This window comes from Schistocerca nitens, chromosome 2 (genome assembly GCF_023898315.1).
Source record: "Schistocerca nitens isolate TAMUIC-IGC-003100 chromosome 2, iqSchNite1.1, whole genome shotgun sequence".
Lineage (NCBI taxonomy): Eukaryota > Metazoa > Arthropoda > Insecta > Orthoptera > Acrididae > Schistocerca > Schistocerca nitens.
Window position 1 is genome coordinate 962963011 of NC_064615.1, and position 14590 is coordinate 962977600.

At 42.7% G+C, this 14590-nt stretch overlaps 1 protein-coding gene across 8 annotated transcripts in view; it reads right to left on the bottom strand.

Moving 5' to 3' along the window:
* Positions 1-14590, bottom strand: part of LOC126237282 (stress-activated protein kinase JNK) — a 1031804-nt gene that overhangs the window by 262468 nt on the left and 754746 nt on the right. For 5 of the 8 annotated variants that reach the window (XM_049947220.1, XM_049947222.1, XM_049947221.1 and 2 more), the window contains one exon: positions 10960-11005. The exons of the other annotated variants lie outside the window; for them this stretch is intronic. The gene's annotated coding sequence lies outside the window, so the exon portion shown is untranslated. The remainder of the gene's footprint in view (positions 1-10959; positions 11006-14590) is intronic. 8 annotated transcript variants of the gene reach the window in all.

The window sequence follows — 14590 nt, forward strand, 5'->3', positions numbered from 1 at the left end:
GCTAAACATGGAACGCCACACTATACAACAATGTATCCTTGTTGTGAAACATTACCATCAAAACGGTGAAAGTTTGGTTGCTAAGGTTCGTAATGTGGGTCTAATTTTCGGTAGAAAAAATATTCCAATTTCGTCAATTCAGAAACCATGACTGATTGATAAGAAAAAATGCACCGCAAACATGTAATTGCTTGGTGTGCATCGTGGTCTGGTAGAACCATTTGACCCGTTTTCTTCGTAAACCAGGCAGGTATTGCATTAACGTTAAATGGCGAAAGTTACTGTAACACGCTAACCCGGTTCTCTGTGTCTCAAATGGTACATATTATCCTAGATGACATATCGTTTCGGCAGGACGATACTGCTTGCTCGTGAAACTTCAGATGTATTGCAGGAGTCTTATCGCGGTTGTTTGATCTCCCACTTTAGTGACCAGAAATCGCCAGCATGATCTTACCACTTCACACAAATGCACTACTTTCTGCGGGGTTTTGTGAGGTTTCATGTTTACGCCAAGAAGCCCCAGGACAAGTCACATATTAAAGGTTGTGTCAGCGCAATCCCTCGACATTTATGCAAACCCGATAGGCAACTAAAATTTCACCAGAAGAATATGCGTGTGCCACCAAAGCCGTGCCGGTCATTTAACAGACAGGTTGTTCCATGTCTGATTCCCACAGGTCTACATTACAAATCCATAGAAAGTACAATGCACTGCTGCAGAAAATAATGTTTTTGTAAAATTCGTATTTTGCTGATTTTGTTGAAAGCTTTCAAGAAAAACGTATGAATGGTTCACATGTCGACCAGTGAACATGATTGTGTATGGCTCTGGAAAGTTAAGGGATAAAAGCAAGCTGGCATAAACAACTTTGATTACGAATGGGTCACAGATTCAGCACGATTGCTAAAACAGTATGATAGAAGCAAAGCTACAGTTGCAGAAAACACAAGGCCAATGGGCTTAGCATAGGGTTTACATAAAAAAAAAACATGCATTTCTGCTACACGCTAACGCCCATCCGAGTTGTTGCACCGCTCGGTTCGTGTCAGACACACATTTCGCCTGGACTGCAGACCTGGCGTGTCCAGCGGCCATTTGAGAATTGCTGTGTGAAAGCATCTGCGTGCCTCCAACAATGTGTCGGCTGGAAAGGGTTAAATGCCGACCTCAATACCGCAAATACTTTACGTTTTGTTGAACCCTAGATTTGTCATACGATACTGCCATCGTCTATCAGCACTGAATCTTACTTAAATTATTTCACATCCCTTGCTTCTAGTCTATTATTACTCGAGAGAACACTGCGGAAGAATACGAAAAGGGAGTTACCGCAAAAGCTGGACTGTACAGAATCGAAAGTGCACTTTAATTCAGCAGTAAAAAAATCTCGGAAAATGACAGAACTAGTTCCTTGGAGACCTCGTGTTTCATGTTTATATCAAAAAATCAAAAGCGCAACGAAACAGCAGGAAAACACGATTTGTTATTACAGTTCAACGCAAAGAAAAAGATATTTTTCTTTTTAAGTCACGGGTCTTACGAGTAGTTAGTGTTCTGTAGTTCTACAATGACCATCATCATCATCATGAACAGTTTCCATGTTTGGGTAGGGGGGTAGGGGGGGAGGGTGGTGTCAGCTGGAAGAAAGTATCACAGCATCTCCTACCTACATTTTTTTCGTCCCCTCACAGTCCAGATCTTTTCCTTCCTCTCATTCGCGTACTCCTTTCAGCAAGCAAACTGTGCCTCTGTCTTCCCTTCGATCTCTTTCCTTGGAACTTCCTATCATCTTTCAGAGCCTCTCCCCTTTTCGCTCTTCGTCTCCGCACCACTCTAACCTAGATATTTCTTTTCATCCTCAAGAGGTTCCTCTTCCACTACTTTTCTAATTCTTTCATTTCTGCATCTAATCGTGCCACTGCAATTCTACTTTCCTGGAACTACTTTTAATATACTTATATTCTTGTTTTATTATCCTTCTTCACAGTCCATATTTCTGCAGTATACGTGTGCGTTACAAACGGATATATAGTAAGTCATGTATACGACTCTCTTACGCTTACGGGGCACTTCCTTGTTCCAAACAAGGCTGATCATGCTTTTGCAAAATTCTCTCACTTGGTTACTCCGTGCATGTACATATTTTTCTCTCCCACCTTCCTCAATCATACTATCTAAATGCAAGAATCTCTACCCGCCGCAGTAAACTGTAGTATGAAGTCTGCACTTCCTCCGTATTGTTATTAAAAATGGCTCTGAGCCCTATGGGACTTAACTTCTGAGGTCATCAGTCCCCTAGAACTTAGGACTACTTAAGCCTAACTAAACTAAGGATATCACACACATCCATGCCCGAGGCAGGATTCGAACCTGCGACAGCAGCGGTATTGTTATAAAACCTTCACCGTTTTTGGCCGTGACTCTTCCCATGCGTCAAACTATTATTGGACTTGGGCATTACTCTTTTACCGCACCATCAGGTCTTTCGCAAATAGCACTGTCATAGCTTTAGTTCAACACCTCTACTTCACACAAGTGTACTATTCAATGCTGCGAAGGAAGAAATCAAAATTGTTCTTCCAGCGTAAGGAGCACCCTAGTACTAAGGGCGTCATACCTTCATCGATCTAATCACAGTTCCACAGCAATGTGGTCTAGAGATTTATTATCCATTCAGGATACTTCTTCTGAAAACAGAATGCTAAACAGTGAATAAATCCGTTAATTTTACTTCAGTGTACACGGTGGCGTCCCGTGTCGAACGCAGTTCCTCCTACCGTGAATGCTAAATACTTGGCAGTTCACCTATATCGTAAACTGTACTTTAAACAACGTTTTCGCAAACGTGTCATCAGAGTCAGTCAAAACTGTACTGTCGTGCACCACGAAAATAGATCGCTCTCAGAAATACTGGAAGATTCAAGGGAAATATGGTTACTGATAAAAAAAAAGAGTTACGCACCTAAAAGGAGAAGAGGAAGTGGAATCACTCTTCAATAGTTGTGAAACATTCGTTCCGTCCGTCCTCGAAGCGCGAAACCACACCTGCGGTCGCGTCCAGAATCCACGCCCTCTTCGCGGTGTGCGGCGCTCGCGACTAATAACGTGACGTATTGCTCCACAGGTTTAAATGGAAACGTGTATTGACGGACCCCGATTAAATGTCTGCGCTGCCACACTACCAAATCAGTCTCGCTTTAATCAGCGAGACGGGGTTAAACTACCCACAACTCCAAAGTCTTTAATTAAAAACTCTGTACAAGGCTTACTACTTTCAGGAAAGATTCTGAGACTCGACCGCTGGAATGGAATAGGTTCACCGCTGACAGTCCGTACACCGCCTCCAGCTGACTCCCCAACATTTCGGCAGTACAATTAAAAGCCGCTAATGGAAAAATCACATAAAACATCACTGTCAAATTTGCATGGAAACAAATGTAGTTTACTGGTATCAATAACTCTCACCGAGTCCGTCACTTTTAACCCACGTCACCTCCAGCTAGTTAATGTCTCCACGCTCTGCTCTGAGGCGTTTTTTTACCGAACAAGTCCGCCCTCATTAATCCGCTACACCCACGAAAAAAAGAAAAAAAAATCCAGGCAATTCCCTAAACAGAATTCAACGCCCGCTCACGGGAACGCACTATGCTTCGTAGACTTCACGTACCGGAAAAGTAACCTCGCGTTGATCACTCCCCCTCAGAGGTCCACAACTGACCACGTCAGTCTCACAAGGACTTTCGGCCAACGCCTTGGTTTCGCGAGTTCCAAAATACCCCACGAAATTCTTCAACATATAAGCCTTAGAGCCAAACAGGATAAGGAACAGAATGAAACATTCTGATCGGCCTTTCCCTGCTTCTGACTACAGCACTTCTGCCTGGCTGGACTTTCAGAACTTTCTGCAACGGATGCTGGAAAAACCAATCGTCGTGGAGGAAATGCTCTGCCAGTAAGCTTGCCATGTAGGCTCCCGCCACAACCCATTTAGGAGAGTTATGGAAGGCCTACCAGCTCCAGGCTGAGGAAAAATTCTCTTTCCACGTGGCCGGTACTGGCCTCGGCGACTACAATACCGACCAGATCTAGCACATATGGACGGCTAGGAACAGATATTTTACAGGTGACAGGTTATGTGGCTTTATTTCATAAATTATAAAATCTGGTTAAACGAAAAACGAAATTCGTTTCTCATCAGCAGAATGTGGCATTCCTTGGCTCTAGGTCTTGTTTAATATGATGTCATTCAGTTGTCGTAATGTCTCCCGTAAAAGCTGGCCCACAACTATTACAACTGGTTCTCGATATCCTAGAGATTATCACTGGAGCTGGCTAAGAGAGTATCTCAATAACATACAGACTGTTCATAGATATACTGCCAGTAGAAGATCATTCCCCTACTGAAAGATGGCACTAGGACATTAACCTGAAGTCAGAGCAAATGCTTCCTCACAGCAGGACGCTATGGGTAACATCAGTGAGGGGGTGTCTCTCCAAAACACTGGTGGGATGTGCCCTTTCCCCGTCACTGCTATCAGACTCACCAACGATTGTCATGCGGGGTAGAGCAGAACATAAATTTATCGCTGAAAATGTCTGTACTTCCTGAACTGTGGTTTTAACAGCTGCCTACAAATGTGCTGGAGATTCAGTAGTCTGGCTTCTGCTGATTTCCAGCCAATGGTGTGGGATGACACGGTGTGTTGTAGTGAGTCCATTATATTTGTTCAGGTGACAGGCTTTCTTGAGGCGGAGTCACGACGTCGATGGTGCACAATACGGGGAGGCTCCCTTGGAGTGGGCAGACTTGGTCGACAAGAACCCATGACAACATATGTGGTTTCCTTCAACTTTCCCATTAAATCTTACATTGATCCACACTACAGTGTCTGATTCGACGAGCCAGCCACATACAGACCCACAATTAGCCATTATTGTGGGTCTCTCCAATTCTTTCACGCGTTGGTAACGTTCTCTCACACGAGCACGTGGCTTTCTCTGGAGTCCTCCGCAGTGCTCTCAAACTATCTCCAGGCAGCACACGCCCATTACATCCTCCCAGGCGCAATAACTTTATTACTTACAGAAATAATGCTTTGATAACTTTACAGCCGTCACAGAAAATTGAGAGTCTAGTCGCGTACATATCCACTAATGGTGTAGCTCCGTTGCTCGGAGATGAAGTGCCAGACTGAAGGCGACAAATCTGGGATTTTTTGATCCCTGGCCTGTCCCAGGATTTTTATTTGTCACCTTTCACCTCTGTCTATGTTTGATAGTGTGAAAAATGCCGAAATGTCGAGCAGCACCATGGTTCGAAGTCCACAGTAAACTTTATGTCCCCCCCATAATTGGGTATGAACTACATTCAAAGGTCTGGAGGTAGCAAGGACACGCCACCTTCAATAGAACCTTGCTCTGTCAGGTACTGTGGTGTTCAAACCCACTTTCAGGTTGATGACAGGTTTACTTACTTTACACTTACCAATGCGTGTACGAAATGTCAGTGATTAAGTCTTTCCGTGTCTCCAAATATTATATACTACACTATACCTCCCTTTCTTGTGATTTTCGTGAAATATGTTTGGTGTAACTATCTCAAACATGCATGTCCTCTCTCTAAATTATCAAAAACACACACACACACACACACACACACACATTACGTTTGCACAGCTATCAAGAGTCAAAAGTCTTCCGAACTGGACACTCCTTGGATTGTGATTTCAGTGTGGGCATACCTCAGTCGTGATTTGTGTTTTTTGTCGAAGATTAGACACTCAGAATTGCTGTTTTGCAGGGAATGCTGATTAGATAGGAAACAAATTAAAGACAAAAGTTGTGAGCAGTACCAGGAAGATAGTACCAGTCAGACGTCCAAATTTGTCAATAAATAGCATTAATAGTAAGTTCTTAAGCAAGAGGTTATCAACAAATGTTTTGTATTTCCTATACTCACTGTTTTTCATAGCGTGTAGATATATACAGCACGCTGCAAGTTCGTAACTTTGGTAACGGTATCAAGACGTACGGCGACATATCATTCTTATTTTTCAATGAAAATTCAGCCATTTGACTATATAGATTGTTTATCCAACTGTACAATTATGATTTCCGCTTTTGGTCATTTTCAAGTTCCCAGTATTGGGCATGACCTGACTTCTTAGACGAAGTCATTGTCGAAATATATAAAACTTATTATCATTACTCGAGCACAGAAAATACGATACTTTATTCTTGCATTAACATGCCACGTAAAACACAAACGCAAGTAAATCGGAGAATCAATACAGAGTGGGCGCGGCAGCGCAGCACTGACTGACCTTTACACTGAGATCCTTCACAGATGAAAGATCTATGTACTAAAATTATAAGCGGTATTAATACAAAATTTAATTCTCATGGAATTTATTTTAACTGAAGTCACACAGAAGTAAAACTTCTCAGAATGTGTTTAACACAGACATGTGAAACATGGAGAAACTTCAGTGTGAAAACTGTAAACAGACTTCTTAAAGGTTAAAAATCATGACTCCGGCGGGATAACAACCTTGGCTCCGGCGAGACTGTAAGCTTTTGTCGGAATTTAAAATTTAATGGTACATCAAAGCTGACCTGTTTCGATTTTAAGATGGAGTTTTGTAATAAAACCAACGAGCAACCAAGTACATAAGAAGTTAGTCTTTCTGAACAGGACACAGCGAGTGACTCAAACTCATATGGATGGTGTCGTGTAATCAGAGGTGATAATCTTGCAGAACAGGACGCAGCACGTGTCTCAAATGTTTATGGAGGAAGGGACACACACCGCAGTCTTCTCACACATGATAGAAAAAAATGTGGACAGAGGTCAGGAAACGCTTTACTTCCATGTTAGGAATTTTCTTCAACACTTCATAGTGTATCAATCGTGACAAACAGAGAGAGACAAAATATTTCAGCAACTTACGCCACACAAGGAACGTTCAATATGGTCTGCGATAATTCTGATACATGCATCAGCCCACAATCGCACTGAATCTCGACAACGCTGATGTATTCCTGGGTTACTGCATATGGTTTCCATAAAACGGTCACACTCTCCATCTTGCACTAGCGTTCTATACGCTAGAGCTATCAAACGTCCCCACAAATGTAAATTTAGTACGGTAGTTCTGTAGAACTTGGTGGCCAGAAAACTGGGCCACTTCTCCTGTCTAGCTGTACCGGACACTCTTGTTCAGAAGTATGTCCTCATTACCTTGTCTGTAACGACCACTTACACAGCTGATGCTACGTACAGCTGAGGCAATGAAATCACAAGTAGTCAACAAAATCAATGAGGTGAGTCATTCGTTAACACAAAACACTTGACGTGAACCTAATAATTACCAGTTAACGAAGATAGCATTTGGAACATTTCATGCATGAAAAAGTTTCAAGTGGAAAGCCAGTGCGATCTGTTTCTCAATTTTCTTCATTATTAAAGTAGTGCGAAGAACCGGAGAATATAAAATTTAGTCTAAGAATGGAAGTAACCCAGCTGTAACGGCTAAAACAATATCAAAATGATTTTAAAATAGTGAGATGATTGTGTTCTGCCACCCAACACGTTAATTCATCTGTCCAGCTTTTCGCTCTGCTGTCCTACGTCCTTCATTTATCCCTCATCGAAGTTCAAATGTGAAGCTCCAATGAAGTGATTAAAACACATAGGAATATGCTTATTTGATGAGGGCAACACCTGGACATACTGCATCATTTTCGGTATACCGGAGGGACATTACGTGACTACGTACTATTCACAACATCTCCTTTTTTGTGGTGTCAACACAAGACTGACTCTCTTTGAGATCTGTTCCTTGTTGAATGAAATGTGCACGTATAAAATGTTCTCTTTATTCATTTATTTCACTTTGAGAGGAAACTGGGAAATACAACATGTGTCTTTAGTACGCTGGGGGGGTATAATTATTTCCATGAAGGTGCGAAACATCGGGTGGTCAATCAGTGGAACGTGGACCCAAGAGCAGCCCATAATCTCGGCGTCCTTCTTCGAGTATGTGAGCAGAGTTAAGGTTGGTGCCAGCAAACCAAGGCCCCTGGCACGTTGTACTTAAGCCAGAGTTGTGGGAGTACCGTTCTGAGCAGGCGTAGCTCGCGTACTAAGTCTCCTGACAATGTCGATCTTTGTAACTTGGCGGGATAGTCTGTTATCTTGTCCTTTATATACTGTTCATGAAGATCTTCGTGAATTTCTCCAGTTCCGTGGCAGACCCAGCGTCCACTTCAGGCACCAGTTTGGCATTATCTGTAGGGATTTAATGAGGGAATCATAAATGAAGCCCCACGTTGCGCAACCGTACAGAAGTTTTGGCTGCACCATGGACTTGTAGAACTGCAATTTCGTCTACGGATTTAAGTCTTTACTGACGAAAAAAAGGATTAAAGAGTGAACCATTTTATTCGTGACCGTCTTCTGCTCTCGCGTGTGAAGCAGAAGCGTTAGTAACTTGTCCAAGACTACTCCCAAGTATTTCGTAGCTGGCGACCAGGGGTTGTCCCAGCATCCGTAGTGGGAAGCATAGGAGTAGTCTTCTTTTCCGTTTGAAGAATACTGTCGCCGTCTGTCGTGTCATCAGCGTGAAGGCTGTCGACTGCATAAGGATTCGTCGGCAGGTTATTGATGCACAGGTTGAAGAGCAGGGGTGACGAAACAGAACCTTGTGGGATGCATTTAGCCGTAGTTTTCATAATACAGCAACAGCAAGCATACGCAATGTTTCTAAACACGAAAAGTGCCCAGCTAGCTTCACGCGTATGCTGTGAAACCTCTATTCTAGTAACATGTCACTATTAGGGAGATACAACTACAATGAAAAACTGAATCTTCGTCATCTCACGACTCTCAACAAAAAGAAGTGCTGGTACCATCTTATTTAATGGGTTAACGCATGCTGTCATTCATCTTCAAGAAAACCAACAAAGTAACAGCATAAAAGAAAAAATATTATGTCAGAAAGACTGTTGCCTATTTTGGAGAGTATAGTTATCCCCCTGGGATCCATCGGTACGCAACCCAGGCGGTATTGCGGGCTGCCGCCCCTCCAGGCCGCTGGCGAAAACATAGCGAAGATGCATGGTAAACAGTACGACCGCAGAAGATAAGCAAACCGTGTTAACTGCCAACCGCAGCTCCCCCCAGTCGCCACAGTATTACGTAGCGCCAGCTTCGCCGCAATTAGCTCTGCCATCGCGCGCACCGATCATCCTTCCGCTTATCAAGTGTAGCCGATGTCGCCGAGGCATTCTTCCACCGGGCGGCTATAGAGGAAGCCATCCGGCTTGTCACAGTTCACCAAAGTCAGTTCACACCGGGGGTCGCCCGGGACAGAGTACCGACTGCTATCGCCAGTCCCTCAATCGCAGCTCCCATTACTTAGGGCTGTCGGAGTCGCGTCCAAGTCTTCAGTCAGTGTCCGATTTCGCCGTATCGCCCGCCGACGTCTTCGCTCCAAGCTGTGTCGCGAGTCTTCACGTCTCGTCCGAGCTCTCCGCGCTGTGCCCGACGGCGGCCGCACCTGCGGTCCGCCTGTGCGCAACTCACCCACGCTCCCTTCTTCGCCGGCCGCGTCATCGGCCCGTCCGAGGGAGTCATCTCTCCGAGTCTCCCTGCGACCGACTACGAAGTTCCGCCTCGCCGGGACCTCTCTTCTGGACTGTCGTCGAGCCCTACCGTTCTTCGCCGAAAACGCCGCACCGACGTCGCTGTCGAAAGAAGTCTCCTAGTGCAACGTCAGTGACTGTCGGTGGATTAGAACCAAGTAGTATGTATTCAGGTCCGAATGACTGTTCTGTCGTAATCAGTTTGAATAAAAAAATTTCATTTATTTCTTGCTTTATGGCTGAAAGGGGACGCCAGCGTGTCCTCAAACAGCTCCCCCCCCCCCCCCCCCAGAGGTGGGAATGAGAAGTGTAATAAAGACAGTCACTGTAAAAACGTAGTACAGCAGGAAAACCACACCATGTGGTAAGAAGGTATGAATACACAATTTTATGTGCTCTTCAAAAACCTGTAATTACGATTTAGAAACTAATATTTGTATGTATTTAGTGTTTAAACAGTAAAGAACATTCCTTACGTTTAACAGCCATAATAATAATAAACCCACTGATTACGCTGCAACTGTAGTGAAACACGTCTGGAGCAAAAAACAAAATCGTGTTTTGCTAAAGGCGCACCCCACTCAGAACATATGTTAGAGAGCAATTCGTTATATCCTGCAAATTATCGCAACTTTGGCTTCCATCTGTCTCTTTACCTCTCACACTCTTTGGTCACTTAGTTGATGACAACAGCGACAAAGATTATGGAAATATCAACTTTACAAAGCGTAAATAATAACAAATTGTGATGTACTACACATTTTTCTTCGAGGTTTACTTAGGAAAATTACTAGTCGGACGCCTCCAGAACTTCTTTTTGTACTGTTTAGTGATTTCGACAGTCTAGCAAATGTTATTTAGCTTGACGTTGAGACTGATGTGTTACGTGCACCACGATTCACGAAATTTATATCTAAGAACAATATTTTTTAGTAACAAGTAAAATCTATTTGCTTATTTTCACGACCTCGCTTGCTTCCTCTGATCCTACACAATCAGAAAGTGATTCTGCACTTCGTTTTATTTTACTTCCACTCCCCGTACGAAAACTGTTGGAAACTAGCACATACTTAATACAGCCTTTTGCAGCATGCAGCAACGTTAACCTGAGGGATACTAGTCTGTTAAAATTTCCAATATATATATCTTTTTTAAAAAGAGAGAGAGAGAGAGGGGGGGGGGGGGGGGAATCGCAAAAATAAAAAATAAAACAAAATTGCAGTTGTGCAGCATTCAACTGATACACATAGAAAAGACAAAAAAGTTAGCACATAAAGACTTTCTTGAAGCAAATCTGACTGCAGTCCTACCTACGTAATGAGGAGTACCACAGCATAGGCAGCAATCAAGTCATACCTGCAAAAGAGAAGACACATTTGATTTTAGTTCGATTCGAGTAAGCTAATAATGGGCAAATTAAGTGTGCACTAATTAAGAAATCAGCTAAGTTTCCTTTGTGAAACTAGCATGATGTTGTTATTTTGTCAAAAACTGACATATTGAGCGCGTGGCTGTGTACAAAATGTAGGTCGACTCTTACACAGAAGATTACAGCAACCAGCCACTTTTTACAATGCTGTTTATTTATTTAAACAGCGCCGTTACCCGTTTCGAACCGATAGCTTCATATTCAGACGACTAGTTCACGTTTCACATTACAGTTCAGGTTTTGTTTCCCCAACTGTCGAAACATCCTTGGGGTGGCGATGCCAAAGAAGAATCCGCGTCATTACGTTCCAGTGCGGGTTGCTTATCATCTTGCAACACCCAAAACTGCGTAATGCAGTTTTTTTGTGTGTATATATAGGCACATAAGTGGGGTGTTAAATTATGTGCATATATATATACACAAAAAAAGTGTATTACACAATGCATTACAGATGAACCTATCGGTTAGAAACTGGTAACGGTGCTGTATAAATAAATATATAGCATTGTAAAAAGTAGCTGGTTGTTGCAATCTTCTGTGTAAGAGTCAACCTAGCATAATGTGTCGTTTTTTGTCGTATATTTACTTAGTAACAACAGATCTTACTGATCTATGATGAATGCTTTGTTTTTTGTGTACCGTGCTAAGAAACAAACAGCATCTATTAACTCTTATAACTTGTGTGCCATTACGTCGGTACGTTTTCAGTACTGCATACGAATGCCTCATGTAATGTTTCAGACAGTCGTTTCATTTACGATAGCGTCAGCTCTACATTAACTCCAAAGTTTTCACAGTTTTGTCAACCAATCCCGTCCTCCAAATGAAAACTAGTTCCACTGATGAACACTGCATACGGTTCAGTTATTACAAGAAACTTGGTTGACCATAATCGCATAAAATTACCCAATGCTAAAATTAACCAGTCATCGAGTTTCGCAAATATAAATACAAGCTGCACGGAGTGTGACATCAGTAGCATGGAATAACTTAAGACTCACGATTCAAATTACTTTTACGTTTGCCCAAAGACAATGTTTCATATCATGCAGCCACAATGGGGAACGTACCAAACCGTAAAACTTTTCGTAGGCGCACACACTAAAAATCATTTTATGCCAACACTATCACGTTGTAACAACCTTACCGCAGCTCTAAAGCTAAGGGAACGTGTTAAAGACACGGGGGGGAACCTGCCGTGACGTTTTAAAGAAACACGACCCCTCCCAAATGCAACAACTGAGGGAATCATGGAATCCTTCGAGCAAGATCACTCGAAGGAAATTCGAAATCTAGTCCTTCCGAAAATCAATCCAATGTCTTGCCTGTTGCGACACCTCAATCTATTTCGACACCTCACTCAGTGCATTGTCAATGTATTTAGATAATATCGACGAATTATACAGAAGGTATAACAACTAGCGACGTTCGTCTTATTTCAGGTCCCATTTATTTGTCGTTTTCACATTATGCTTTATCGTTACGTGTAAGATTGATAAGCTGTGCTACTGCTATACATGGCGGGAGGGGGGGGGGGGGGAGGTGAATTCCCACGGCTAGCGGGCAAGGGCCGCAAACAACTACTTTTTCTGTATCATACAGTTGCTATAATTACCCACTTTCAACATAATAAATGCTAAGGGTATGCTAACAGTCAGCAATCCTTGTTTGTTATTACCGCACTATCCAGAAAACTAACAAGAATAAGAAACAAATTTGGGTGAATGCGCTACGGACAAAGTACGAATCCTTCAGACGTCGTACCAAGTTCGCTAGTGATCCTTGTTGGGCACCAAGTAAGTCAGTCGGCGGTAGGATGTACTCCTGGTCTGAATTCCCTGTCAGGCATGCATTCTGTTGTCAGTACCGTGAGGAATTAAATGTGTTAGACTCGGTAATTGTGAATTTTTTTATGGTGTTTATCAATAAAGCTCCATCATGGCATCCCGCACTATTATATGAAGCAGATCTGCTACCCGGACTTCCAATCAAAGCCACAGAGTCAGAACTACTCTAGCTCAGAACGTTTCCAGTGCACTGCTGTGTCTGATGTGAGGGAAGTGAACGAGAGTACTGCATAAAACAGGTAGAAGGAAGTCCTACGCGTCGATTCGCAAAGGTAATCCAAGAAATCTTTATCTTTTCCTTATAGTCTCGAGAGAATAGGGAAGCTCATTTTAAATGTACAGCTCCTGTGTCACCCTACCACGGGCTGTGGCCATTCTGAGAAAGACTGGTACATGTGATGTACATGAACGGACAAAAAAAATGGTTACAATTTCAGAAAAAATGGATGATTTATTCAAAAGGAAGGGCTCCACAAAAATAGCAAGTCAATCAAGCATTTGTCCACCTCTAGCCCTTATGCAACCACTTATTCGGCTTGGCATTGACAGGTAGAGTTGTTGAATGTCTTCTTCGTGCCAAATTCAGTCCAACTGACGCGTCAGACCATCAAATACCGAGTTGATTGGAGGGACCTACCCATAATGCTCCATACATTCTCAATTAGGGAGAGATCCGGAGAACCTACTGGCCAAAGCAGGGTTTAGCAAGCACGGCGACAAGAAGTAGAAACTTTCGCCGTTTGTGGGCGGGCATTATCTTACTGAAATTTAAGCCCAGGATGGCTTGCCATAAAAGGCAATAAAACGGAACGTGTAATATGGTCCACATAGCGCTGTGCTTTAAGGATGCCGCGGATGACAACTAATGGAGTCATGCTATCAAAAGAAATGGCAATCCAGACCATCACTCCTGATTGTCTGGCTGGACAGCGGGCGACGGTCACGTTGGTATCCCACTGCTGTCCGGGCGTCTCCAGATATGTCTTCTGTCTGGGATCTCATTGAATGGCGTAGAATTGTCGTCGATGACGAGTCCCGCTTCGAATTGAGCCCCGATGTAATTGCTAAATGATGAAAACAATGGCTGCTGAGAAATAATGATAGTTTCCAAACAGTAAACCCTCCCAAACCTCCCCAATTCCGATTTTTTAAAAATCGTACTCTCATGTATAAAACATGATACTTGATGTGTTAATATTTGACGTTAGCATGTAAAACTGTTACGGCTGAAGGCGCAAAAACCCTAAGTATGTTGGCTTTATTAGTTTCGGATTATTTAATAATAAATTAATGAAAGAATCAAAGCAAAACCTGGAAAACCTAAAAAGTGTTACCTCCTTATATGTTCCTTTATAATCTTTTGGCATATACGTCATAAAGTCAACCCGTTTATTTGAGGTATAATCTGGATAATTCGTGCTTTGTTTTAAGAAAACTAGTTTTCACGGATTTCGATGTTTTTGACGACACATCTGAACTGTGTGTCGTACATTGATATTATTTTGGAGGTACATACATTGGTATATTCGGATACTGTCTACATAATGTCTCCCAGTTGACTTTAGCAGTAAAGTAGTAACAAACTGAAAGGTCATGTCTCGCTAAAGTTCTACTGCATGAACAGTGAACACGTTCTACGCGATAAACTTTTTTCCTTTGTACGTG